The sequence below is a fragment of the Podarcis melisellensis genome, assembly GCF_964234715.1.
Source record: "Podarcis melisellensis genome assembly, chromosome: 5".
Lineage (NCBI taxonomy): Eukaryota > Metazoa > Chordata > Lepidosauria > Squamata > Lacertidae > Podarcis > Podarcis melisellensis.
In genome coordinates, this window is record NC_138537.1 from 81,414,503 (window position 1) to 81,442,201 (window position 27,699).

The following is a 27,699-nucleotide window of genomic DNA, read 5'->3' on the forward strand; positions in this document are numbered from 1 at the left end:
TATTACACAACACATACCTAAGCAGTTCTCCATGACCAACTCTTGAGTGAGCTGTTTTTCTCCTCCTGCCCAAGTCTCCGAAAATGTGTGACGCACGGCTGGGAAAGGTTAAGTCAGCCTGCAAGGAAGCTCAGGGCAGGAAGTACAGATTGTTACAGACATGTGGACCACTAGCCAAACCATCAACAACACGACTGCTCCAGTTAACTGCTTTTCATTTCAGAAGTGTCTCATTGCTTCCTTTGCTGCCTTTGCCCTGCAGCTAGTTGGAAGACAGGCCTGCTCTTTTCACTGAACGTGTGATGAAGATTGCTGAGGTTTTAACACGACTAGAAAACGTGTGGCTTACCTTGCTCGGCCTTCTTTTAGCTCCGCAGGTAAGAGCAGCCCGAGAAGTACAGCCGCTGTCACTGAGCAGATGTTCTCCAGCCTCGGAGCAGGCATCTCCTTATTGCTGCATGCAAAATGAGGGGCGGTGCAAAGGATATTGAATGCTTCAGGATTCAAGCAACATATGTAAATTCTACCTGTCTTGCTTCTACATACATTGACACACCTCTCTGCCCTCTATCTGGGCAAGCGAGAAGCACTTATCATTCAAAGAGAAAGCAAAGCACAACCTGTTAGACCTGAGTGGCCACATTTGGCCTTCAAGGCTGAAGTTTTCCACCCCTTTGCTTTGTGTTTATTATGCTTTCTCTTCACCGGTGATTCAATATTGCGTGACCAGGTGGCGACAGCCCCAGCCCCCAGGGATCATAAGGAAGGTATAAAGACTCTGACAATGTTATATGGAATTAAAATTAGGCCACAACTTTCTTAAACTTCTGAATGTAGGAAGACCTTGGCTTAGGCCCTGGGCGTGTATCCCTCCCAGCCCCACAGCTGGGGGGAACTGGGGCTCATCAGGGTAAATGGGATATGGGGGTGCCCTGAGAGACATAAGTGTAGCAGGCAGCCAAGCCCATATCCCCACACACAGGGTAGTTCACTGACATCCTTTCAGTCTATAGCCAGTGACACCTATTTATGTAACCCCTTTAAGAGGGGGACCCTGGAATCACCACCACAGGGGGGTGTCACACACACACACCATATAGGGAAGAAAAGACTAAAGGATTCCACCCAAGGCCATAACCGCCAAAGTTGTGACGAATTGCTATAGGGAAGACAAAACCTGCTACTGCAGGAAAATTTCTTCCTGGTCCTTCAACAGCAACCAACCAGTCAAAGACCGTAGCAGCGCCCACTATACAGGAAGAAAAAGTTAACCTGCAAACAAGAAACATTAAACAAAGGGAGGGGAGGGAGGGTGAATCTCCAGAGCTGACTGCCTGGCTATTGTCGGCTCCACCCCCTATTTATAAATGGGGCTGGCCCCACCTCCCAGCAAGAAACTTGATTGCTGAGGCTGGGAATGAACCTCCAAAAATTAACACTAAGAGGCAAGCCAGCCCCTGTTTGCCAGTATGCTCCCTGGGAACTGTAGCACCATGCGCAATCCCTCAAAGGGCACCCACAATGTAAAGTGTGAGTGCTCATGGTTGCTTGTCTGAGGTTGCTCATATGTAGAACTTTTCATAGGATCTGAGCTTTTCTCTTCAACTTAGCATAGCCATCCTGTCTGAGGCAACAGACACAAGCAATATCAGCAACCACCTCTCCTACTAAGCTGCCTCCTGTTTAGAGCAGAAATAAATATTTGCAGCACTTGAAATTCACCAGAGTGCCCAGTTCTGCCATTTACCTTCGGACTGGTTTTCAGTTAGCTCTTACAGGACCAGCCTTCAAGTGAACCTGTAAAACCTACCTCTTCAGTGTTGCTTTTTTGCAAGAGTGTAAATCAGGTCCTCCCTTAAAGAGGGCACGTGTTGCGGTGAGACTTGGCAACCAAACCCTGTGTTGTGGGTGGGTACGATTGGATAGCCACAACACCCGATTGGTAGGTCCCTTGATGCAGGGTTTGATCAGGCCAATGGCACGCAGCCTAAACGGATCAAGGGACCTATATATACCTATGCACATGACCCAGAGCTTCCTCTTTCAGCCCATACATTCGGAACACCCACCCACCTCTCCCTACTTTTAGGGCTGTGCGCTTGGCCTTGTTATGCTGTTGTGTGTTGTCTCTCGTTGGGACAGGGGCACAGCAGGAATTTCCCTACTTGGCTGATTGGCTGGTGCCATTTGGGTTTCGCCTGCCGTGTAGCAAATTGTCACAACTTGTAAGGTTGCGGATAGGCTCTGGTTCAGGTGATAGGGATGGGAGAACGCTCTTGCCATCCCTATGTGGAGGGTATTCCATTAAAGGAATTCAGGGACTCAGTGGTTTGGTCAACCCCTGAGAGGGGGTTGTGCCTGTGCCTGAGTCCAGGGGGGCATTTGGGTGGCGGAGATAGCCTGTTCCCAGCTTTCCACCTATCCAGGTGTTCACCCTAGGCTGACCTCTGTTGGTGCCCTGGATCAGCGCTACCTGCTACGGTTCAGGGAGCTAGTCGAACCAGAGCCTATGCAACCACTCACTTGCTGTAATCAGTAAAGTTGTGGCCTAAATTGTGCCAAAAACCAAACCAAGATTTGAGTCTTGTCTGGATTTATTTAAGGGAGGGGGGTTTAAAGGTCTGAACATGCAAATAACTTTTTGCGATTCAGAGCAACTTTATTGCAGTAATGCACACACACACACACACAAATATGTACAGTGATTTTTTCTGGGGGGATGCAGGGGGACGTGTACCCCAAATATTTTGTGAATCTTTGTACTTTTGTCCATTTACTGTATTTATTTTTCCCAATTTTAACTATAAAATTGATTTTCTTGAGTCAAAATGAGAGCACCCCTAAACATTTTTAAGAAAAAAAAGAGCACTGAATATGTATATTGTATATATACTGCATCTTTGTATCCTTTCCTTTATTTATGGTGCTTTGTGAGGATCTATCCCAGAAAAAAATGGGTTGTAAATACAGTGGTACCTCAGGTTAAGTACTTAATTCGTTCCAGAGATCCGTTCTTAACCTGAAACTGTTCTTAACCTGAAGCACCACTTTAGCTAATAGGGCCTCCTGCTGCTGCCGCGCCACCGGAGCCCGATTTCTGTTCTTACCCTGAAGCAAAGGTCTTAACCCAAGGTACTATTTCTGGGTTAGCGGAGTCTGTAACCTGAAGCCTATGTAACCTGAAGCGTCTGTAACCCGAGGTACCACTGTACTAACAACAGGCAATAATAACTATGAAGGCAAAGACAAAACGGGGGGGGGGGGGAGAGAGAATAGTAACTTTGCAAATAAGTTCCAAAGTGTCAAAAATGCAAGATGTATTTTGGCACTCACAGAAGTAAACACACAATTAAGTAGGCTGAGTCAGCTCAGCCTTCGTCCAGAACATTTTGGAACAAGCCATAAATGGGCAATTGATCTAAAACAAGTAACGTAATAGCAACACCCCCTGGAAAGCAATTGTGCTTTCAGGGTATCAGAAAACAACATCCTTTCCCCAGGAAAACTTTTGCTCCCATCCTGTTTCTTTTGTAAGTAATGCGCATGGGTGAGTTCATCTTTAAAAGTCAGGACAAAGTTTTTGGCTAGGAGCTTTGTACCGGAGCAGGGAGGAGATGCTTTGCTAACATCAGCAAAGGATCTGTGGGGAATTCGGAGATGGTGCTGAAGAAAGCAAAACACATGCTCAGGCGGGACAATTTGTACTTCACAAACACCGAACAGCCAGTACATATTTGCTATGTGAACAGAAAAGGCACAGTTTGCTTACTATGAAAAAGTCCCTTCCGTTATTTTCAAACCTATCGCTATTTGGTATTTCAGGATCTGGATTTTGTTTCAGAAGCAGCAACAAAACACAGGAGCGGCCAAAAACATTCCAGTCAAGTCACAAATTACTAATAAGGAAATAAAAGGGCTTTGAAAGAATGACTCTAAAGGAAAAATATGTCTCGCTGATGCACTAATAGCTGCAACACTAGTTCAGAGGGAGACAGCTAGTTATAGCCTGGGCTGCATGTATGTTGTGATGGCTCTCAGAGTGGAGAGGAAAAACATGCAAGTTGGTGGTGCTGAGTGCAGAATTCAGCTTCCATTTTTGTTTTTTGTTTTATGTTTTAAATAACTTTCTAGCCCTTATGACTAGAAAGATAGACCTGAAAATGTGTGATCGGAAAACCTGGATAGGTTCGTATGAGGGAATAGGTCTTTCAGATAGGTAAATAAGGTAAAGGCAAAGGACCTCTGGGTGGTTAAGTCCAGTCAAAAGCGACTATGGGGTTGTGGCGCTCATCTTGCTTTCAGGCTGAGGGAACTGACGTTTGTCCACAGACAGCTTTCTGGTGCAACGGGACACCGTGACAGAAACCAGAGTGCATGGAAACCTTGTTTACGTTCCCACCGCAGCGGAACCTATTTATCTACTTGCACTTTTTGGCGTGCTTTTGACCTGCTAGGTTAGCAGGAGCTGGAACAGAGCAATGGGAGCTCACCCCATCGCAGGGATTCAAACTGCTGCCCTTCTGATCAGCAAGCTCAAGAGACTTTGCACAACGCCACCCGCATCCCCCTAGGGATGTAGCAATGCAGAACCTGTGCCATTTGCTTGCAATGTTGCATTAAATGCAAGCATGTCATATAGTCCCAATTCCTCACGATGGCAACACCACTGTAGATAGCTCAGGACACAGATACCTGAACAATCGCCTGCTCCCTTATTCACCTGCCGTGACTGAGGTCATCCAGTAATCCCTTTCTCACACCACCACAGTTCACTGAGATATGATATGTGGCAACTTCATGAGACGACATTCTCAGTAGTAGCACCCTGACTCTGGAATGCCTTTCTTTCTCCCATGCGATCAGCACCAATACTTGGCTGCTGTAGTTACATTGTTAGGATATTGCTTGATTTTATATTAAGTTTTATTTAAATGACTTTTTTTGTATGTTAACATTGTTCCTCACATAGGGGGTATGTGAACACTGAAGAGTGGGTTACGAAATAAATAAATATTCAAAGTACTTCACATTACATTATCCTGGTAATCGTTACAACAACCTAAACCACAAAGACTAGGGGAAAACATTTTGCAGTATATCTACACCCAAACACACACACACACTGACCTATAAGAAATTATTTGCACCAGTAGCACAACCTAACTTATTCTGGATCTTTTCATGGCTCAGCAGAAATCTGCTTCTCCTAAAACTGAATTCTTTGCTTTTCTCTTGGACTTTGTATTGAGGAAAGGCACAACAACAGTACTGTACTGTATTTACAGCAGATATCTGCCCAAACAACTTGCCCACTCTTCTGCCACACTGAGCAACAGATTCCTGCATTGCAGGGGGTTGGACTAGATGAACCTTGTGGTCCCTTCCAACTCTACAGTTCTATGATTCTACGATCGACTAAGCACACTGGCCATGACCTTGATTTTTGGATACAGTGGAACTTCCAATTTTTGGATGGCAGCTATGCAATATCTTGAGGGAAGATTCTCAGGGAGTTTAATGGTACTGAAGTCTTTCTTCCTCAAATAAAAAAGTAATTATCCAACTGTTAAAAACCATTAAAAAAACCCATCTGCATTAAAAATCCCATGAACAATGATTAAACAAGGAAGTAGAAAAGGCTTGTTCACATAGATGAGCATCTGCATAAATTATGCATAGTACCCATGAGCCAGTAGTAAGAATCTAGCATACCCTTCTAGTCAGTGCAATCTATAACGTATGATAAGGTCGTCTGATGAGGTTGCCAGTGGAGATCAAAGTAAGAGAGAGGACCGATCTCTAGATTCCACCCCTTCACTGATACCCTGAAACCTCACATATTTAGACCTTGCATGGGTGGAATCCGCCTCCCAAAAAATTGCAGGCACACACAAACACCCCAATTCAGATTGGGACCACAGTGGGTCCAAAAGGCTGACGCCTCCCTTTCTCCCACAGGATGGTTCTGATCCAGATAAGGGTCCCTGTGCTATTTATTGGATAGCAATTCAGTAACATCACATCTTCTTTGGTCCTGAGAGTTGATTCACACAGCTGTTAGGTCAAAAACCTAAAAAATGTTATGTGGCAGTAAGGCTGACACAGGGGAGATTGCTTAATCCCATGTGGCCAGATTGGGATTGGGATCCAGAGCGGATCAAAATTTGATAGGATATTTTTACCCATTGTATCCTGCAGTAGCTCTTCTTGAAGAAACAAGTACTCCACTATAAAGACCCTGTAACTAACAAAAGCCAGAATATCTATGTATATAGGTGTTCTGGAAATTATCTCAAATACATGCACCATCCTGTAGTATAATTTGAGGAATCATTTAGTAGATCTTGGGAAACTGCTTAAATGACAAAGCTTTTAAAGTATGCCTTCAAATATCTTCTAAAGGTTGTACAATTACTTATCTCCTTGGCTCAGAGGTCACATAACTCCATGCCTTCTGACATTTCTCCCATGAAAATAGGGACATCCTACTATACACAGCGGGTGGTGCTGTGGGTTAAACCACAGAGCCTAGGACTTGCTGATCAGAAGGTCGGCGGTTCGAATCCCCATGATGGGGTGAGCTCCCGTAGCTCGGTCCCTGCTCCTGCCCACCAACAGTTTGAAAGCACATCAAAGTGCAAGTAGATAAATAGGTACCGCTCCGGCGGGAAGGTAAATGGCGTTTCCATGCACTTTTCTGGTTTGCCAGAAGCAGCTTAGTCATGCTGGCCACATGACCCAGAAAGGCGAGATGAGCACCGCAACCCCAGAGTCAGTCACGACTGGACCTAATGGTTAGGGTCCTTTTACCTTTACTTTACCTTTACTATACCCTCCAACATTTATCCAGTGAAAATAGGGACCCCCTAAGGAAAAGTGGGGCATTCTGGGATCAAATCAGAAACTGGAATGGCTTCTATAAATCTGGGACTATCCCTAGAAAATAGGGGCACTTGTGGGGGGGGGGGGTCTCCAAGGGTCCCTCAGAAAATTGCCCATGAGGAAATGTAGCCCACATGGGCTGAAAAGAGGTTATTCACTGAATAATTCAGAGGTCCAGTCATAAATATGGGAGGGATGGGACTACTGATTGTGTAAAATGTCCTTAAAATGGTGGCCCTTCCACTGAATGTGCATCCCTTTGATTCTACCCAGATCCTTATTACCAAAAATTTGAAAAGCTAAGATTTATAAAGCAGCCCCTTCTCTCTCTGCCACCACTCTGCATAGCGATTATCTTTTTAAGGAGCATGTGTGTTCTTTGAGAATGAGATGTTTGAGTATCAGAACATTTCAGCCAGCCTCCTCTGCTGGCAGAAGCTACAGCCGAAACTGGAGACCTCCCAGCCGCACAAGATTCCTTGCAGGAGGAGGAAGGGAGGTGGAGATTAGAAATAAAAAACAAATCCATGCGTTGCCTGAGGGAGAAGGGATAAATAAACAGAGGGAGCCCTGTTCTAAGATCTCTTGCTAGGCTGGCTTTCTCAGCAGCTAGCTGGTGTGTGTTGTGTTACCCAAACGCCGAACTAATTCCCTTTTTTGGTTCTGCACAAACCTTTTCTAGGAAACAAGAGGAGGAGGGGAGCATAAAAGCTCCAAAAATCAGACCTTTCGCTGTTTTTATAACCATTTTAGACAAAAGAATCCTTTTGTGCTAGAGAACGGCTTTACAGCCACAAGACATCTCGGCCACGAGCAGGGTGGTGTATGTGCGTGTTTAATGACCGCTTCCCACTTAAAACGGGGGGCACCCTTTGCGTGGATGCGCGCAGCCCCTAAATCTGGAGCAGCTCCATCAGCATAGGCTTGGCTTTGCCTCCCCTCAGGTGGGATACCTGGAGGTCTCCGCCTACCTCAGTCAGTTGTCCAATCCCACCTGGGGGAAGCGTTGCCAAGGAGACCAGGCCACGTAGGGGAGGGATTACCTGCCCACACAATAGAAGGAGGATCTTACCTGGGAATCTCTCACTTGGCTCCAGAGCTTCTCCCACCCTACCCACCCTCAGTTAATGTCTTATTTTGCAGGTTAACTTTTCTTCACAGGTTTTGCAGGTTAACTTTTCTTCACAGGTATGCAGGCGCTGCTACGTTAAGGTCGCTGTTAAAGGGCCGGAAAGGAATTTCCCTGCATTGGCAGGTTTCGCCTTTCCCGTAGCAAAAACGTCACAACTTTGGCGGTATCAGGCCTTGGGCGGAATCCTTTAGTCCATCTTCCTCTTTGCGGCGGCAATACCAGGGTTCCCCGTTAAAGGGGTTTCTGAAGGGAGGCTTTGCCCATACGCCGAAAGGTCATCATTGCTCTCCCCTGCGGCGGCGGCGGCGTAACGTGGGCGGCTATCTCTGCTTGAACATATATTCTCCAGAGCCGGCCCATCCCCCCCACACACACACACTGGATAACCCTGATGCTCCCTAGGTCCCCGGCTGGGGACTGGGGAGGGAGAACGCCCAACGTGGGCAGGGGCAGAGGCAAAAGTGGCCAGAGCAACAGATATAAATCTTATCTATGTGCAGCAATTAAGTTTATGAGAAGGCCGAGAGGCCTCTTCCTACCACTGATATTACACTAAACTCACTATATAAATAAATGGAATGACTTGAGTGAGAAAGTGTCTAGCTTTGCCACCGTGTCTCCTCCACAGGGTGGGACCTCATTCCCTGCCCCCCCCACTGTCTCTCTTCTCCACCTCAATCTTCCTCAGTGTTACCCTCTTCCCCTTCCGTGCCCCAGCGGCCTCTGTTTCACTTCTCTCTGCCTCCTCTGTCTCACATCTCCCCCCTTTCCAGTCCACCCTCATCCCTCTTTGAAGCTGCCACCACATCCCCCAGCATCCCTCTGCCTCCCCTAATCAGCTCCAGCTGTTCTCCTTGCCGGATCTCAGGCTGCTTCAAGAGCCAAAGGTGCATGCCTATCATATGACATCCAGGTACGCCACTCTTGGCTGTTCTAAGGGGCCTCAGTTACACAGATGCCGGGGCTGTGCTCAGAGGTGGTCCTCTACACGTGCCAACTATCCAAATTTTATTCAGGAAGCTCCATCCATTGGGTGCTTCAAAATTCTTCTTTAAAACCCAGCTGTTTACCCCAGGCCTATTGGATGCTTGAGAAGATAATCCTGTTCAGTTGTTGACTTGTTTTAAAGGATGGCGTTTATAATACAATGCATGTTTAAATTGCATTGGGTTCTTATCTTCCTTCATATTATCTTGTTCATGCTCTTTTGGTTTTATCATTTCTGTAAACCACCTGTAATTCCTGTAAACATATTTGCCAGAAAGGTTAAGTGTGGTGTATACGGTACATTCTCTAAATTGAATGAATGACTGAATGAATGAATGAAGGTTCCTCAATGAGGACTTGAAAGGATGGACAAGGATCCCCAAAAGGTAGCTTGCCTACTACATTTTCCACGACCAGACTTATCAGAACAAGGGGACCCAGCTTTCTGTATTTTACATTGCTCTCTGGATCTTGTCCCCATGGACTTTGCAGGAACCAGGGGTAGCAGCTATGCAGAAACAATATGCTAGCAGTATTCTAGGCATTTTGTCATGATAAAAGAAGAAATCAGGGCTGGACAGAAGTGGCTTATATCGGTTTATCTTTTATCCTTTTTACAACCAGCGGTGAAAATGTTAAGTCACTTTCCATTCCCAAGTCAGCTCTCTTATCCATCTCCATACCTGGTTGTCCTCTACTTCTGGAAAACAAAAATGAAATAAAAATGCACACCTGCATGTGAAAATGGGATAAAACAGACTTTCTGCCCAGAGTTGCCAGCCAGCCAGTATTTTACTGGTTTGGTCATCAGAGCCACGTTTTATTGGAAAGACTCCAAATTCTTCTAGGCTTCTCCTGTGACCCACCAGATTCTAATAACTCCACCCATAACCTACTAAGTTGTGCTTTTAGGCTCTGTTCCACATCCCCATTCAAAAAGCTGACGAACCCTCATTCATGGATCATCATTCATGCCACTTCCTGCTTCATCCCTGCCCATGCTCACGTTGACCAGGTTTGGAGCAGGGTGCAGCTGTAGTTGGCAAATATGTGCTACAAACAGACACAAACACACCCATGTGTCACAGAAGCAGCAGCAGAAAGCAACTGGCTTTGTGGCACAGCTTCCACTGCCAGGATTACGAGACATGGCAATGCTACTGTGCTGGAAGCCTGATCACAAGGATTAAGTATTAACTGTCTATACTTTGTGCCAAGAGCAAGCACTGTTCTGTAGCAAAGCACTGGCAGGATCATCCTGCTTTATTGTCCATATTGCAGCTTGACTGGTACAAGAACAGCACCATTTGTGCCTGGCCCGTTCAGCCTCATCAGCACTGGGTGCTTTGTGCCATTGCTATGATCAGAAACAATAATTCCCTTGCATTGTACAACACTGACCCAGCGATAAAATAGGCACGACCCAAAAGCATTTGCTGTGGTTACTTTTCCCATACCTCACGTTAACCGGAACAGCATTCTCAACAAAGCTCGAAATAATCCTTATTTAAGCAGAGGAGGAGAACTAAACTTGTGATAGCCCGGTAAAATGGGGGAGGAAATCAGGACAGAGGAGGGTGACCTCATGTCCTCCTTTATAGAGGACAGTCCTCTTTTTCAAGGTGTCCTCTATTTGAAGGGCTGTTCAGTTCAAGTCCAGGTCAAAGGTAAGAAAGAAGCTGTAAGAAAGTTGATCAGAGGCCTTGAAGTTGCCCATCTGCAGTTGACACTCAGAAACAGGCATGACTGCAGTGCCAGGTGAAGAGATGGGCCCAATTTAAGGCCAGGGAGTGGACCCAAGTGAAGACTCCAGTTGGGTTTCCCCCCAAGCCTCACCCTGTCTGTGACATCAGTCTTCTGCCTGCCCGTGATTGGTCAATTCCACAAATGGGCAAATTCAAACTTCTGCAGTTGTGATATTTCTCCCACCACCCATTAGGACCTTCACAAGGCAGTTGCAGCTGCCATCCATGCTCAGGTGAGCAGGATACATGCGCACTATTTGAACAATTCATCCAGGTTGCCAAATAGAGTTGCAGTTTTGCTTTCCCCCATCCCCGCTTAAACAGCTCTGCCTTTCAACAGCTGCCTGGATATACAGAAATTAAATTTAGCAAGTGAAGCTTATCTTTGCATGGGGGTAAGTGTTACAAAGAGCTTAGCTGCAAAGCATCTCGGTGTCTGGGTTGTTGTGAAAAATTGCAGGATCTGGGCTTTGAATAAAATGCGAGAACTGCACTGTCAGACTACCTCTTGGCGCATGCCCTAAGCTATTATAGGGGAGAAGAAGGCATGGCCTGAGGAGCACACAAAACTTTGCTTTCCAGTCCATCTGGAGCCATAATTAGATAGGCTGGGGATGCCATGCATGTGATTTCAAAACATAACGATCTGCTTAAAGCAGATCTGTAATTCATCACACAAGATCTTAGTATCAAAATCATTCTCCTCCCCAGATCTGTTTTATTTGAATTTCTGCAGCTTGCTTTTATTATGGCTGGCGGACTTGACTTTGAAGTAGTGTTATGCCTCTCCACTCGGCAATACCCATCACCCTGCTGTTCCAAGATGAAGACAGCATTCCAGAAATTCATGCTCAGCAGATGCAGATACCCATTCTACAATTAACCTGACCTTATCACAAATAGGCACTTCTGCTTTTCTGGACAATGTCTTGTGAGAAGGCAAAAATCAAACCTAGCTGTCCTGATAAAGCCACAGAAGGCTTTTCACCGGGAGTGTGTGAAACCTTTCGATGGATTTTAGAAAATAATTTCTGCCTTCTACAAAAGCAAATAGCTCAATGCTGTTTGATCCGTTGGTTTAGTAGATGCATTTATTGTTTCACACAAGGGAAAAGAGTCCCAAAGCAATTTACAATAGAAATGAAGTACAAAATTATGTAATAAAATATCCATAAAACAATACAGATATACAAGTGTTTGTCCAAAGTCATCAGAAGTCAGAACACCCACTCCTCCCTGCATAACAGTATCCAACATAATTGTTGAGCATCACATGTACACTGGGCTTAATGGCACATGGTTTCCATTCTGAGCCGAGTTATGTGATTAAGAACATGGGGGGGGGATAAGAACATAAGAAGAGCCAATGACCCATCAGGCCAATGACCCATCTAGTTCAACATCCTGTTCTCATAGCAGCCAACCTTGTTTGTTTGTTTAGTATTAAATTTCTATACTTCCCTTCAGCCGAGTATCATAGGTAAAGCTAAAGGGACCCCTGACCATTAGGTCCAGGCGTGGCCAACTCTGGAGTTGCGGTGCTCATCTCGCTTTATAGGCCGAAGGAGCCAGCATACAGCTTCCGGGTCATGTGGCCACCATGACTAAGCCGCTTCTGGCAAACCAGAGCAGCGCACGGAAACGTTGTTTACCTTCCCGCTGGAGCGGTACCTATTTATCTACTTGCACTTTGACGTGCTTTCGAACTGCTAGGTTGGCAGGAGCAGGGACCGAGCAACGGGAGCTCAACCTGTTGCGGGGATTCGAACCGCCGACCTTCTGATCAGCAAGTCCTAGGCTCTGTGGTTTAACCCACAGCACCTATACTTCCCTTCAGCCGAGGATCATAGGACAGTACAAAATAAAAGGACAATATAAAAACACAAACATACATACCATAATAACCAACGAAAACAATAACCACCACATTTTAAAAGGCCATAGATTGTTTAATTAGCCAAAGGCCTGGGAGAAGAGGAAGGCTTTTGCCAGGCACCTAAAGATATGTAAGGAAGGCACCCGGCGAGAGCCAGTGTGGTGTAGTGGTTAAGAGTGGTAGACTTGTAATCTGGCGAACCGGGTTCGCGTCTCCTCTCCTCCACACGCAGCTGTTGGGTGACCTTGGGCTAGTCACACTTCTCTGAAGTCTCTCAGCCCCACTCACCTCACAGAGTGTTTGTTGTGGGGGAGGAAGGGAAAGGACAATGTTAGCCAATTTGAGACTCCTTTGGGTAGTGATAAAGCGGAATATTAAATCCAAACTCTTCTTCTTCCCTGGGGAGAGCACCTCCTAGCATGTAGAAGACATTGCAGATGGAGCTACTGCAACTGTTCATGCTGCTCCCATCCCCCTCAAAAAAAAAAAAGCTCTCATGTGAACAGGTAGATGAAATAATGTCAGCAAATTTGAAGATACAGTTGGATCAGAGATACCTTTAAGTTCAATGGCAATTTTCATCGGTTATTTAAAATCTCACATTCAAAGCGCATGGAGCCCCTTGGTAGGTGTATAAATTTTGTATAAAGCGGTGTATAAATTTTGTGAAGTAAATAATCAGGCCAATTTTTTATAAATATCCGTGAGAATAGAGTGAGCTCAGGAGGAGTTTCATTAACTGATGTTTGGTGCTCTCTTGGTCAGATGCATGAAGTGTTATTCTCAGTTGGGAAGTGTGCTGATACAGAGTGCTAACACCTATGAGACATAGGCTGGATCTAGACACAACAACAAAAAACGTTTCAGGAAAAGGCGTTGTAAACCTCATAATGGGAAATCACATTGCCGAGAGACAGAACTCCGCAGCGCCATCTAGCGTCACAGTGTTATAATGCGTTTAAAACATTATTTTATTTATTTTTTACTAATGTAGCTGAGTCCACAGTGCAGACATCCTCAAACTCGGCCCTCCAGATGTTTTGGGATTGCAATTCCCATTATCCCTGACCACTGGTTCTGTTAGCTAGGGATGATGGGAGTTGTAGTCCTAAAACATCTGGAGGGCCGAGTTTGGGGGTTCCTACTACAGTAAAACATTCACAGGAGCAGACACTGGTGGAAAGACTGGGTGGTATTCAGCTATGTTTTACTCAGAGGAGATGCACTGAAATGAATGGAATTAACTTAGTCATGTTAATTCATTTCATTGGAGCTACTCTGAGGAAGAGTTTTACTTTTGAAGAATCAAAAGCGCACTCAGTGAGGCAGCAACAGCTCTCTGTGCACAACCCCTGAACAGGAGATTCTGTTCTCAAAACTCTGATGGATAGTGGCTGGTTTTAGCTTCAACCGGGTGGCTTTCGGCTTTTAAAAAATGTGTATTGATTTGATTACATTTTTCTTGCGTTTTACCCTTGTTTTGTATTTGAAATATCTGTGCTTCACCTATTTTATGAGGTGACTAATAAATCTAAATAGCAAACAAACTGCTTTGAGGACCTGACAGTTGAGAAATGGGGCATAAATCTAATAAAGAAATACACAAATACAGAGAATGTATGCAATCAATACTGCTTCCTAGGTCACATGTTTGCAGCCAACACTATGTTTATTCACTGTTTAGGGTTATTTGGTTTTACTGAATGTTAGTGTTGCATTTGACTGAATTATATGGTTTTTAAAATACTTTTGGGTAGTTTTAAAGTCCTTAATTGTACATTGTCCAGAGAACCTGGGTTATGGCACAACTTAACGTAACCAATACAGTCGATGAATAAATTCCTTTTGACGGGCATCTTCTGCTGTCTACAGAAACAAACAACCTAACGCCATTCACATTCATATATCCATCATTTTCTGTCACAAGGCCAAAATGCTTTCCACAGATGTAGTTCCTTTGGAAGAGGCCATTACACACACACCCTTCCCCTTTCACTCCAGCCTTCAGGGATCTAACAGTTGCCTAATGCTAACCTCATCCATCAGAAATTTAAGAAGCCCTGCCTAGCTGAAGGGCAATTCTATTGAACAATGCTGCCAAATCTGAACAGCACTTTGCTGTTTCGGGTGCTATTTTATCACGTGCCTTGCATGTTCTTTTGACAGAAATTAGACTTTGGTCTGTCCTCCAGATTTGACCATTTTTACCCTTCAGTTCTTCTATCAAGTACGTTAGACGTAGATGGTTAATGTTTCTGCCAAATTAGAATATTCAGTGTATTTTTCTTTCTTTCTTTTGTACTGGCATTTAGAGACCAACTAATTCAGGGTCACTGGCTTCTTTCTTAACACCTTCTGAGCCACTTTCCTTTGGACTCTGTTGCCACAAATCTTCCCTCAAAACTGAGTGGAAGGAGATTAATCAAATTTGACAGTAGTAGTTCTCTTCTGTGCCCCTACAAAAACCAGCAGGGAGAGTGGGGAGGATTGTCCGAAAAATATTAGAGAGAAGTATTTGTTAATTCATTCTGATGTTATTGTGTGATTAACTTTCCCGCTGCAAATGGTGAGATTCAGGAGGTATTTAATTAGGCCTGAATCATGCACTTCATCTCCTGACTTATTCCAATAAATGCTATTTTAGTGCCCTGATCTGTGAGCTCAAAGCTTTCAGGGGCAGCCTAGTGGTGCTCAGTTAAGCGTTCAAAGCACCCAGAACACCTGAAAGCTCTTTGATAGTTCCTATGGTTCTACCAAATGAATAAGATACCGTCTCTGTCTGGCTCCAAGTGAAGCATCACATGAGAGTGGCAAGACTGTGTTCTTCAATCAGGATGGTCCTGAATTCGGTTCTGGAAGACCTTTCTCACAAGGATAGTGTTAGAGCCTCGTTGTCCTCTGAGCCTGTTTGCAGTGTGTGATACCTGAGTCATGGGGTCATATCAGTTAGCTCAATTTTGCTCATACACTCAATAAGGGCACCATAACCAACATCAGCTCTTCGATTAGGAGATAGGGTAGCCATCTTCAAATACCTAAAAGGCAGTCACATGGAAGATGGAGCAAGCTTGTTTTCTCCTGCTCTGGAGGCTAGGATCCAAACCAATGGATTCAAGTTACAAGGAAGGAGATTCCAAATAAACACCAGGAAGAACTTTCTGACAGTAAGAGCTGCTTGACAGTGGAACTGACTCCCTCCTAAGGTTGTGGCGTCTCCTTCATTGGAGGTTTTTAAGCAGTGGTTGGATGGCCATCTGTCTTGAATGCTTTAGCTGAGATTCCTGCATTGCAGGTGGTTGGGCTAGAAGACCCTTTGGGGTCCCTTGCAAAATAATAATAATGATGATGATGATGATGATGCGATAAAACATCAAACATTAAAAACAGGACTGCCTTCAGATGTCTTCTAAAAGTCAGTTGTTTATCTGCTTGGCAACTGATGGGAGGGCACTCTACAGGGTGGTTGCCACTACTGAGAAGGCCCTCTCCCTGGTTCCTTGTAACCTCACTTCTCACAGGGAGGGAACCACCAGAAGGCCCTCAGAGCTGGACCTTAGTGTCCAGGCTGAACGATGGGGGTGGAGATGCTCTTTTAGGTATACTGGGCCGAGGCCGAGGCCCATACCATTCTATGATTCTTTGGTGGGCTATAGAACAGGCGATAGCACTGATGAGCCCTGCTGGGGTGCTTGTGCCCAAGGAAACCAGGTGTTGAAACCAGCAGTTCAACCACACTTATATTTGCTCCACACTTTCTAGGTAGCCTTTCCAAGTCTGTGTCCAAGTATCAAAGGGGGCCTGGCCAGGTCAGTCTTCCTGTTATATAATCTGGGCTTTATGAACTTTAAGAGGCATCTGACCCTCACATGAGCCTACTCCAGCTGAGGCATCATACACCTACTTCCCAAGCTAACAAGCCCCACCTGGGCTGTTTCACTATTCAGGTCAACTTTACAAGGTTTAATTCCATTACAGAATTTTAAGTACCTGTCATTATCCTTGGCTTCACTCAGTTTTGTTTATAACCAAACTTTCTTCTAGTCATGAGGGTGGGGGACGGGGAGGGGCCTCACAAGTGGAGGAGCCCAGGGCCTCTCTTCATCTAAATCCAGCCCTGGTCACTCCTTTCTGCACACTTTCCAGCTTGTCAGTATCCTTCATAAATTATGGTGCCCAGAACCGGACACAGTTCTCCATGTGTGGTCTGACCAAGGCAGAATAGAATGGGACTATTACATTCCTTCTGTTGATGCAATCCAAAATAGCATTAGCTTCTTTTTTTCTGCTCCATCGCACTGTTGACTCATGTTAGGCTTGTGGTTTACTAAGACCCCTAGATACAAAGACCTCCTCTTCACACACACTCTTGAGGGCCAGTGGTGGGCAGCTGGAACCCGCCATTTTAAATTGCTTGCCGTACTCCCAGAGAGCATTGTGGGCAATCCCAATGGCAGGCGGTATCCAGCTTCACACCTTATATCATACTGTCTGCTGTCACTGCAATCCTTTGTACACCACTCTGAGTTATGTTTAAGAGATGAAGCAGTATAGAAATTAAATAATCAAATCAATTTCGCAGTGCTACTGCGGCTCGCCGCCGCCACCTGCTGTCAGAAAGCTCACTAATGCAGGAAGAAGCCCACCCGACAACACTTTGTTGGGAGCAAGGCTCGCACCTGGTGCCTTCCCTGACAGAGCAACCATGATGACACAAGCTCCTTTTATGTTTTAAGCCGCAGTTCTTTCCACTTCCATTAGCCGGCTAGACTGAATTCAAAGACTCAGTTTTTTTAAAAAAGCCAAGCTGAATGCAAAAGTGAGGGGAGGGCGAGAGATGGAAGGAGGGGAGCATATTCTGCCTGTCGCTATTTCATCTCAATAGCATATTAAGGAAGCTTGGTGTTTATGTCATGTTGAGAAGTTTCTTTATCTGAGCTGTTGATCTGTGTCTCCGACAGATCACAAGTACGGGCCCATGTAATGTGGCAGTTACTATGGAAACATCTCATTTATTAAGGGGGGGGGAATCAACAGGGTAACTCACGTGAAAGGCCCAATTAGTGACAGGGGTTGGTGAGACTGCTAAAACGGCCCCCTTTAACCAGGGGTATCAGTGAACATGGAGACTCGCGTCTGTCAGTTTGTTTCTTAAATGTACCATGTTCAACATCAGCATATGCTGAGCGTACGCCAAGCAATATCTCCATTTCCCGTGGGCTTTTCTCTCTCTTTCAAACGAGATGCAGATCTGATTTACCAACACATGCACTTCATGGGAGTTTTTATCAGCTGGTTGCTATAGCCTGTCCCTATTCCTCAGGGTAGGGACGCGGGTGGCGCTGTGGGTTAAACCACAGAGCCTAGGACTTGCCGATCAGAAGGTCAGTGGTTCAAATCCCTGTGATGGGGTGAGCTCCCGTCGTTCGGTCGCAGCTCCTGCCAACCTAGCAGTTCGAAAGCACATCAAAATGCAAGTAGATAAATGGGTACTGCTCCGGCGGGAAGGTAAACGGCATTTCTATGTGCTGCTCTGGTTCGTCAGAAGCGGCTTTGTCATGCTGGCCACATGACCCGGAAGCTATACGCCGGCTCCCTAGGCCAATAAAGCGAGGTGAGCGCCGCAACCCCAGAGGCGGCCACAACTGGACCTAATGGTCAGGGGTCCCTTTACCTTTACTTATTCCTCAGGGTAGGGGGTGGTTTCATTCCTAAATCCCCCCCCTGCACTAGAAGAGTCCAGAAATGTGCTAGCATAGTGCATATGCGCTGGCATGGCTCCAGCCTAGTACCAGAGGAAGGTATCGCGGGCAGAAGCCTTAGTCCCTGAAAGAAACCATCAGCATGGGAGGTCAGGAAGTGAGCAGGGCAGAGATATACAGGGGAGGCTCAGTGTTTAGGAGGAATCCTTTGCTACCACACTGCACATTATGTCAACTTATATGGTGGCATATAAGTACAGTGGTACCTCAGGTTAAGTACTTAATTCGTTCCAGAGGTCCTTTCTTAGCCTGAAACTGTTCTTAACCTGAAGCACCACTTTAGCTAATGGGGCCTCCTGCTGCTGCCGAGCTGCCGGAGCACGATTTCTGTTCTCATCCTGAAGCAAAGTTCTTAACCTGAAGCACTATTTCTGGGTTAGCGGAGTCTGTAACCTGAAGCGTATGTAACCTCAGGTACCACTGTACAGTCCAGTTGAAATTCAAGGAAGCCCCCAGACTCATTTCGCATTAGGCCTGGGCAGCTCGGTCTAGGGAACTCTTCACCCACTGAGGTGCATTTGGCCCCTTGAGCTCATAGAATTCACAACCATAGAATTGTAGAGTTGGAAGGGACCCTGCAAGTTATCTAGTCCAGCCCCCTGCAATGCAGAAATACGCAGCTGTCCCGTACGAGGATCAAACTCACAAGCTCAAGGACCACCCCTTTCCATATGAACCTACCCCTGAAATCATCTTCTGAGGCCATCCTATATGTGCCTCCTTGAGAGGGTCGGAGTGTGGCAACACAAGAACGGGGCCTTCTCTGCAGTGGCTCCCCATCTCTGGAATGGTCTCCCCAGGGAAGTTCGTCTGGCTCCTTCATTTTACACCTTTAGGCACCGGGCAAAAACGTTCCTTTTTAACCAGGCCTTCGGTTGATCTGATTGACATCTTCTTCTTCTTTGGCGATCACTCGTAGCCGAGTAAGATTGTCTTCCATAAACTCGGTTTTAACAATGAGTCCTATCCCTTTTAAAATATGGCTCTTGGGGAGCAGTTATTGGGTTGTCATTTTTATTTTTATTATGTGTTTTGTGGTTTTATATCTTCATTTTATTCTGTGAGCCGCCCTGAGACTCCCAGGTATAGGGTGGTATATTTAATAATAATAATAATAATAATAATAATAATAATAATAATATAAACACCTTGGCATTATCAGCACCACGCTCTAACCTACTGAGCTATCCAGGCTAGCGGGTATTTTTAAAGCAGTTTTTTTCCCTTCAAATCTGACCTACTCCTTTTTTTTTTTTTTTTACCTGTTTGGTCTTCTAATGCTACCGTATTTAATCTTCAAAGCTATGATGGTGAGATTTTATGTGCCGTCCATTTGCCATGTTTTTAAACGGCTGCTCGTATCTTACTTTATCCATTTTTACAGCCATTTGCATTTTGTGTATCGGAAGCCACCATGTGAGGGTATTAGCCCTGAGAGGTGCCCTAAGGATGCTTTAATTAATGAAAAATGATAACATGTTTGATAATTAAATAATTTCAACAAATATCATTTAATTAATAAAATGAATTAATACTGATTCTTCCAGTGACCTCATTGTAGTAACTTCAGTTCTTCTTTATATCTGTGTGACATTTCCTTCTCCCTCTCCTTTTGAAATTAATAATAATAATAATAATATGTTTATTAATCATTGGCAAAATCAAATGACAACCTAAGGTTGTATGGAGCCTGCCCCAGGAAAATTCGCTAGTCTTCAGTTGTAACTCCTCAGATCTTTTACCTGAAGAAGAAGCTAGAAATAAATCACTTTAGGTGACATTTGGGGGGGCAAGTGTAATTTTCTCCTAAATGTACCCTTCTAGGCAGTATTTTTAGCACTGCATTCAAGAGATTGTCAGGTGATACCTGATATTAGAGTGAATGACGCTTCCTATTGTAAGGGAAACTCACTACTTTTTCTTATCGCATGATCAATATCAAGTCACTGACATCAAAGGGAAACAAGAGGGTATATCCACTTTTGATCCCCCCTTTCTCTGCCAATTCTATAGTCTGGCTTCATAGCACCTTCTCCCACATCCACATCTGTTTCGGAAGACACTATGCAACTATACAATATTCATCTAATAAATATGTATGTGGGGGTTTATTGCTTAATAATTGTAAGGTTAATAGTCACGGTGAATACCTATATTTAATACGTCAATGAGGCTGCAAAAATGCCAAGGTGACTAGCTTTAGCACGTATCCATTCTGCTTGTGGGTCTACAAATATGAGCCCTGTCATAAGTGCTTTCAAACTGAGATCAGTATTGATTCAGGTCCATGGGAAAAGCAGAGGGCTGTGACAGCTTAAAATGACGCACACCAAGTGAATTATTTGCCAGAATATGATGAAAAGTGGTAAATTTGCATGTGGCATGACCTGACGTACTAATCCTTAACACTCAGGGCAAGTATAACAGCAGGCGATTAGCCAGAGGTGTGCTTTTTTAAATACAGTTTTGTACTTGATGTTGAAAAATCCAAATCTCCCTTTATGAAATCTGCACTATTCGTTATGAGGACAGTACCTCCCATGCTTCTGGGTGTTGAGGTGACACACACTATTTTTCTGAACTAAAATAGGAGCCACATTTGAATCTTATCTTCTCATAGAATTAGTCTGGATTCAAGACCAGTGTGTGTGTGTGTGTGTGTGTGTGTGTACACAGATGGTCTGGGGAAAGTCTGCTGGCGACAAACAGACATAGCCAGGGGTGGATCTACACGCATGTTTTTAACGTTAAGAAAGGGTCAAAGAAGGGCTGTGGTAACGTGGAGGGATAAATGACGCATTGTTTTTAACGTTCTTAATGTGTTATTAAAACGTCACACCAGAGGGCTCTGCAGAGCAACCAGCAGCATTTTGACGGAAATAAACCAACAACAAAGTAAGAAAAGTGATTTAAATTACATTTATGCCCTGTGACATTCTAGAACAATATATCTAATATTGTTCTAATAATGTTAAACAGGTCAGTGGTGTAGATCCAGCCTAGAGCAGTATACATGCAGGAGTGCAATGATTTTGGGGGGGAGGGGGACGCAGGAATACTCATACCCCTAAACATTTTGTAAATCTAATGGGAGAAGAAACTATTTTTTAAAAAAAATGTTAGTTTCTTCTCTAGCACGGTGAATCATTAGTTCCATTGCTACCCCTGATGGCGGCCTCATTTGCTTTCCCAGTGTAATGCATGTTCTTTGTATTTTTGTCCATTTACTGTATTTATTTTTCCCGATTTGAACTATGAAATGGTGATTTTCTTGGGTCAAAAGGAGAGTAGAGTGGTACCTCAGGTTACAAACACTTTGGGTTACAGACTCCGCTAACCCGGAAGTAGTACCTCTGGTTAAGAACTTTACCTCAGGACGAGAACAAAAATCGCAGCGGTGCGGCGGCAGCAGGAGGCCCCATTGGCTAAAGTGGTACCTCAGGTTAAGAATGGTTTCAGCTTAAGAACGGACGAATTAAGTTCTTAACCCGAGGTACCACTGTACCCCTAAACATTTTTTAGGGGGGAAGCATTGCAGAGGTGTGTGGGGTGTTAGGGGGAGGGGGAGTACCTTTGGTGGGGGACACATCATGCTCTTTTGGGGGCAGTTTGTCCACCTTTGGTCCCCACCCTGCACTCAGCTCTCACCTGCGGCCCCAAGGTAAGCTGTCAGCATGCGACAGCAGCCACACCCTGGGAACAGCTACGACTGGCTGGGTTCACATATTAGGAAAAGATCTGGGATCAGAGGTGTGGGCTGTATGCTACTTCATAGGTGTAACGGCAGAGTGTGAGAGTGAGGGACAAAAGATATGTGTGTGTGCATCTCTGGAAAGAAGATAAAAGTTCCTACCAGAGAAGAATGGCAGATGAAGTTGATGGACTATGCTGAAATGGCTAAAATGACCAGAAGAATCAGCTATCAGGAGGACCAAAATTTTAATAAGGAATGGGGAGGAATTATAACTTATCTTAAAGATCATTGTAAACAGTTGAAATCATTAGTAGGATTGGAATATCACTTGTAGTTTAAGGGTGAATTCTAGACACAATGGAGATGTAAAAGATTTGGATCATCATAAATGAGAGTGCCTGATCACCTCATCTCTCTCCTGAGAAATTTTTATGTGGGACAAGAAACTACAGTTAGAACTGGATATGGAATAACTGGTTGGTTCAAATTTGGGAAAGGAGTACAACAAGGCTGTATATTGTCTCCCTGCTTATTTAACTTATATACAGAATTCATCATGTGAAAGGCTGGACTGGATGAATCCCAAGCCAGAGTTAAGATTGCCTGAAGAAATATCAACATGCTGATGACACAACCTTGATGGCAGAAAGTGAGGAGGAATTAAAGAACCTTTTAATGAGGGTGAAAGAGGAGAGTACAAAATATGGTCTGAAGCTCAACATCAAAAAAACTAAGATCATGGCCACTGGTCTCATCACCTCCTGGCAAATAGAAAGGGAAGAAATGGAGGCAGTGAGAGATTTTACTTTCTTGGGCTCCATGATCACTGCAGATGGTGACAGCAGTCACAAAATTAAAAGACGCCGGATTCTTGGGAGAAAAGCAATGACAAACCTAGACAGCATCTTAAAAAGCAGAGACATCACCTTGCCAACAAAGGCCCATATAGTTAAAGCTATGGTTTTCCCAGTAGTGATGCCTGGAAGTGAGAGCTGGACCATAAAGAAGGCTGATCGCCGAAGAATTGATGCTTTTGAATTATGGTGCTGGAGGAGACTCTTGAGAGTCCCATGGACTGCAAGAAGATCAAACCTATCCATTTTTAAAGAAATCAGCCCTGAGTGCTCTGGAAGGACAAATCATGAAGCTGAGGCTCCAATACTTTGGCCACCTCATGAGAAGAGAAGACTCCCTAGAAAAGACCCTGATGTTGGGAAAGGTGGAGGGCACAAGGAGAAGGGGACGACAGAGGACGAGATGGTTGGGCAGTGTTCTTGAAGCTACCAACATGAGTTTGACCAAACTGCGGGAGGCAGTGGAAGACAGGAGGGCCTGGCGTGCTCTGGTCCATGGGGTCACAAAGAGTCGGACACAACTAAACTAAACAACAACAACAAAAGATGTAGGATGAAATGATCAATAATAGGACCCACAAAGGGGAGGATGGAAGTCCAGGAGATTCCTTGGAATCTTGTTTTGATGATTTATGTTTAATACATCTTTGTAAAATTTTAATATGAAAGACCAAATAAATAAAGAGTGTGTGTGTGTGTGTGTGTGTGTGTGTGTGTGTGTGTGTGTGTGTGTAAAACCTATATGACATTAGTCAGTATGCATCATTCCTTCATGCTCTATTTTCATCCAGTCCCATGAGAAGGATACCTTTCGGACAGCATTCTTTTAATCACAAGTAGAAGAGCACAAACTCACCTCTGATTCACATCTCCAGAGCAGTACAGCTTTTGTCAGCGAGTCATACAGTCAGGTCCTGCATTTGTTGTCAGATACATATGTTGCCCTCAGAACCAGATGGTGGGCATGCATATGGCTGTAGCTGTAATGACAAGAAGGGCCTCAAGCCTGCTGCTTTTAAACCTGCCTTGGCAGCAAAAATAGACGCAGCCACGGTCCCGCTGCTGCGACAGGCCAATCAGCAGCATTGGGGGCCGTGGTTTGTGCAATCAGTCAATGATGCCTGCAAATTGCTTTTGTATATAGGAAGCCATTTGGATGAAAGATCTCTAGGAATGTGAGGTTCTCACCATTTGCTGGTGTTGCCAAAGAAAAGCCAAAGGCATCTTTTGCTCCTCTTCCAGAAGAGGGGGAAAGGGAGGGAACACAAGCGCTTGAGAGAAGTTCCCAAATTGCCTCCCACTTGTAAACTTCCAGATACACTGCCATGGCGAAGTGTGTGGGGCTCGGGAAACCTTGGCAATCACAAGGCATATTTCCCATCTGTTTGCAGCAATATGCCCCAAAACACCAGGTTTCTAAGTGTACGATTTAGCTAGGCTGCAGTGCTTACTGTTCAGGAACTGGATTGTTTTCCTCCTACTTAATGCTGATTTGTAACCTCTCTGCTTTTCTTTCTCTCTTTCATTCACTCTCTTGCTTGCTTTTAGGAGCAAACAACCCAGACGACAACATGATCAAAGATCTCTTGCTCCCTTGTTTTCTTTTGCTGCCCCTAGTGCAGAAGTTTTCAACGTTTCTGAGTCCACGACTCCCTTGACCAAACTACATTCTTTCTGTGGCACCCCTGTGGGGCTCAGGAACCCAGTTATGTCATCCCTTGCCTGCAAAGCTAGGATCTTCTCACCCTTTTTCAAACACCCTCCCTTGTGGGGTGTTCCCTCAGCCTCCTCTCACCTCCCCTCTCCTTGGGGGTCCTCTGGGCAGCCTCTGCTGCTGGCCCTGGTCTCTGAGGTTGCCCCTCACACTGCCCCACAGGAGCCTGAGAAGAACCCATGGCCAGCCCCAGACACACCAGTGGCCTAGGGAGCTTGTAGTCAGGGCTGCTGCAACAACAGCTGTGCAAGCCTTTGGGAGGCAGAGGTGTGAGAGGGCATCAGAGGAGGGAGGGAAGGAAGGAAAGAGGGATACAGGCCAGTGTTGCCTGTGGCACCCCTGACCATCATTCAAGGCACCCCAGGGTGCCACGGCACACTGATTGAAAACTACTGCCCTAGTGCTTCAGAGGTGGAGAACCCGAGCCCCTTCAGATGTTGTTGGACTACAACTCCTATCACCCCTTGCTGACTGGGGCTGATGGGAGTTGTATTCCAACAAGATCTAAAGGGGCACAGGTTCCCCATTCCTAATCAATATGGTGCCACTTCCCTCTGTTCCTTCAAATTTCTCCGCGATAAACCACTTGCTCCATAAATCCTTTCCATCAAAGCTCACCATAAACCCACTTAGTTCATAACGCTGTGCGAAGCTGTGCTGACTATTAATTCAACTCCGACTTTGGAAATAAAGCACACTCTGGAAATAAAGCGAAGGGGGTTGGATTTGTACACAACCCCTTCCCCTGTCCAATGGTTCCTTGGCCTTTGCAAGAAGAAATTGTTTCAGTGAACAAATGTGTAACTGTCAGGTGGCTGTGGCAAGTTTCAATCACCCACAGTGCTTTGACAGAAGGAAATGAGGCCTTAATAAATGGGTCAACTAGAAATCCAAAGCACAAGAGCATGGCTGCACCACATATTTTCTAATTTCAGTATTTATTTGTGGTACAACTTGTGGTAACCAAGGGAAAGTGGTCCCAAATGTGTGCTAAACTGCAGGGATATGGGAGACTACACTTCACTTTGAAGCACTCTGTAGCTATTGCTACTTAGCCTGTTTGTGAAGCCCTGTCTCCTCCAACATTGCTACAATGGTTTGTCACTATTTTAGTTCTTCTTGTTGTTTAAGGATGCAGATGATTCATATTTTATCTGTCATACTGATAGTGGTCTTGTTTCTAAAGCAAGTTACTCTTTTGTGGGAGTTGTTCTCTTCAGGGGGAAACATCTGGATTTTTAAAAAACAGATTTTTATTGCTTTTAAGCCCATGTGTCCCACCTCAGACCCTAAAAATCAAGTTTTATATATATCACATACACACAACTAAGCAGCTCCATCATGCAACTCAGCTTAAAATCATAGTAACAGTCATATGTTTCTCACTTATCCCCCCCCCCAATAATAAAATCCTCTAGAGTCTAGACCTATACAGTTGCCTTCCCACTCACTAAATTACACTTGCACAAGAGGGGAGAGTGCTGTTGTTGTGTGTCCTGCCCTCTCCGTTGCATTTCAGCAGCTCGCCATGCACTTGAGCTAAACGTCTGACCAGGGAGCCTCCGCAACTCCTGTTTTAGGACCCTGAACCAATCAGGGTTCCAGATCACGGTCAGCAGGAGTAGTCTCTGTTCTCCTGTTCCAGACTGTCAGTTTGACTATGACGAAAGGTGTCCAGACCACTGAGAAGTGACCAAAGGCAGAGCCAAAGAATTATGACCCTGCCCTCTTCCCCTCATGCAGGGGAATGACTGAATACAGCTAGTGGAGAAATCTGATCACCATGCTATTGAATTTACTACCTCTTGTTATTGTGGGCTTTAGCAAGGTTCCATCATTCATGTGGGCATCCCATGGGCATCTGGTTGGCCACTGTGAGAACAGGATGCTGGACTTTTGGCCTTACTCCACAACTTTGTTCTTAACAAAGTAAAACCCTTGCTGCTTGGTAAGTTGGCCATTTGTAATGGGCCTTTGAAAGTAGCACATTTGACACAGCCAAAACATCATCCAACCCCACCTGGCTGAATGTTTGCTTTGTTTTGATATTATTCAGTGTCCTTTTGCTGCTTTGGCTATTGCTTCTTCCTGCCACCATTTTCTTCCTTCTCCAATGCCCTCGTGGCCTGCACTATCATTTAAGCCATTGGCAGCAGGGAAGAATGTGATTTCATTGATATGTTACACATTACATCACCCATCCATTCTTCAGGGTCACAACAGCCAGTGGGGTCAATGACAATGTGAGAAAACGAGACCAAGGGCTGCAATGAGGCAGGGAAACAAAAACTAAGGGGAATGGCACTGAAACAACTCAAATATGTTTACAGCAAGGGTTGCCAAGCCCCATAAAAAAGAGGCACTCACAAAAATGAAAATAAGTTTTCCTTGCCTCTCTCTTTCCTCCCCTTGTTCTGACTGCCCACACTCCCAGTCAAAATTTAGATTGCAAGCTCCTTAGAGAAGAGGCCTATTGTTTTGCTTGTGTAATTCTTTAAAAACTTTGTAAATTATTGTGGTGTGCAATTAAAATACAGTGGTACCTCGCAAGACGAAATTAATTTGTTCTGCGAGTTTTTTCGTCTTGCAAAGCATGGATTCCCTGGGTATTAACGGTTTTAAGAAAAAGGAAACAAACTCGCAAGACCTTTTCATCTTGCGAAGCAAGCCCATAGGGAAATTCGTCTTGCGAAGCAACTCAAAAAACGAAAAACTCTTTGGTCTTGCGAGTTTTTCGTCTTACGAGGCATTTGTCTTGCGAGGTACCACTGTAGATTAATAATAACAATAGGAACAGTACAGTTCTCCCCTTATCTATTTGTACCCCCACTTTTTATTAACAAGTCCCAGTTCCTGGGATAAGGATCACAAATGGTCTCTCTGTCCAGGTCCAAAAGACATGAGTATTCCTTTCTTTCAGAAAGTGAAACACACATTTCTGCATAGTGCATTAAATTTCCAGTTACTGCTAAGTGTTCACCCACACTCTGACTTGCCTTTCTGCAAGGCTTCAATTATTCTCCCTGATTCAGCCTCAGAGTGTACACTCTTGACTG

General features: G+C 44.8%; 1 long non-coding RNA gene across 1 annotated transcript; it reads right to left on the minus strand.

Moving 5' to 3' along the window:
* Window positions 1–349: 349 nt before the first annotated feature.
* LOC309371315 lies at window positions 350–26,174 on the minus strand. The gene is made up of 3 exons (XR_014169042.1): window positions 26,095–26,174; window positions 23,786–23,909; window positions 350–454 (listed from the first exon to the last, which is right to left on the minus strand). It is a non-coding gene; the product is annotated as an uncharacterized lncRNA (long non-coding RNA).
* Window positions 26,175–27,699: the final 1,525 nt, after the last annotated feature.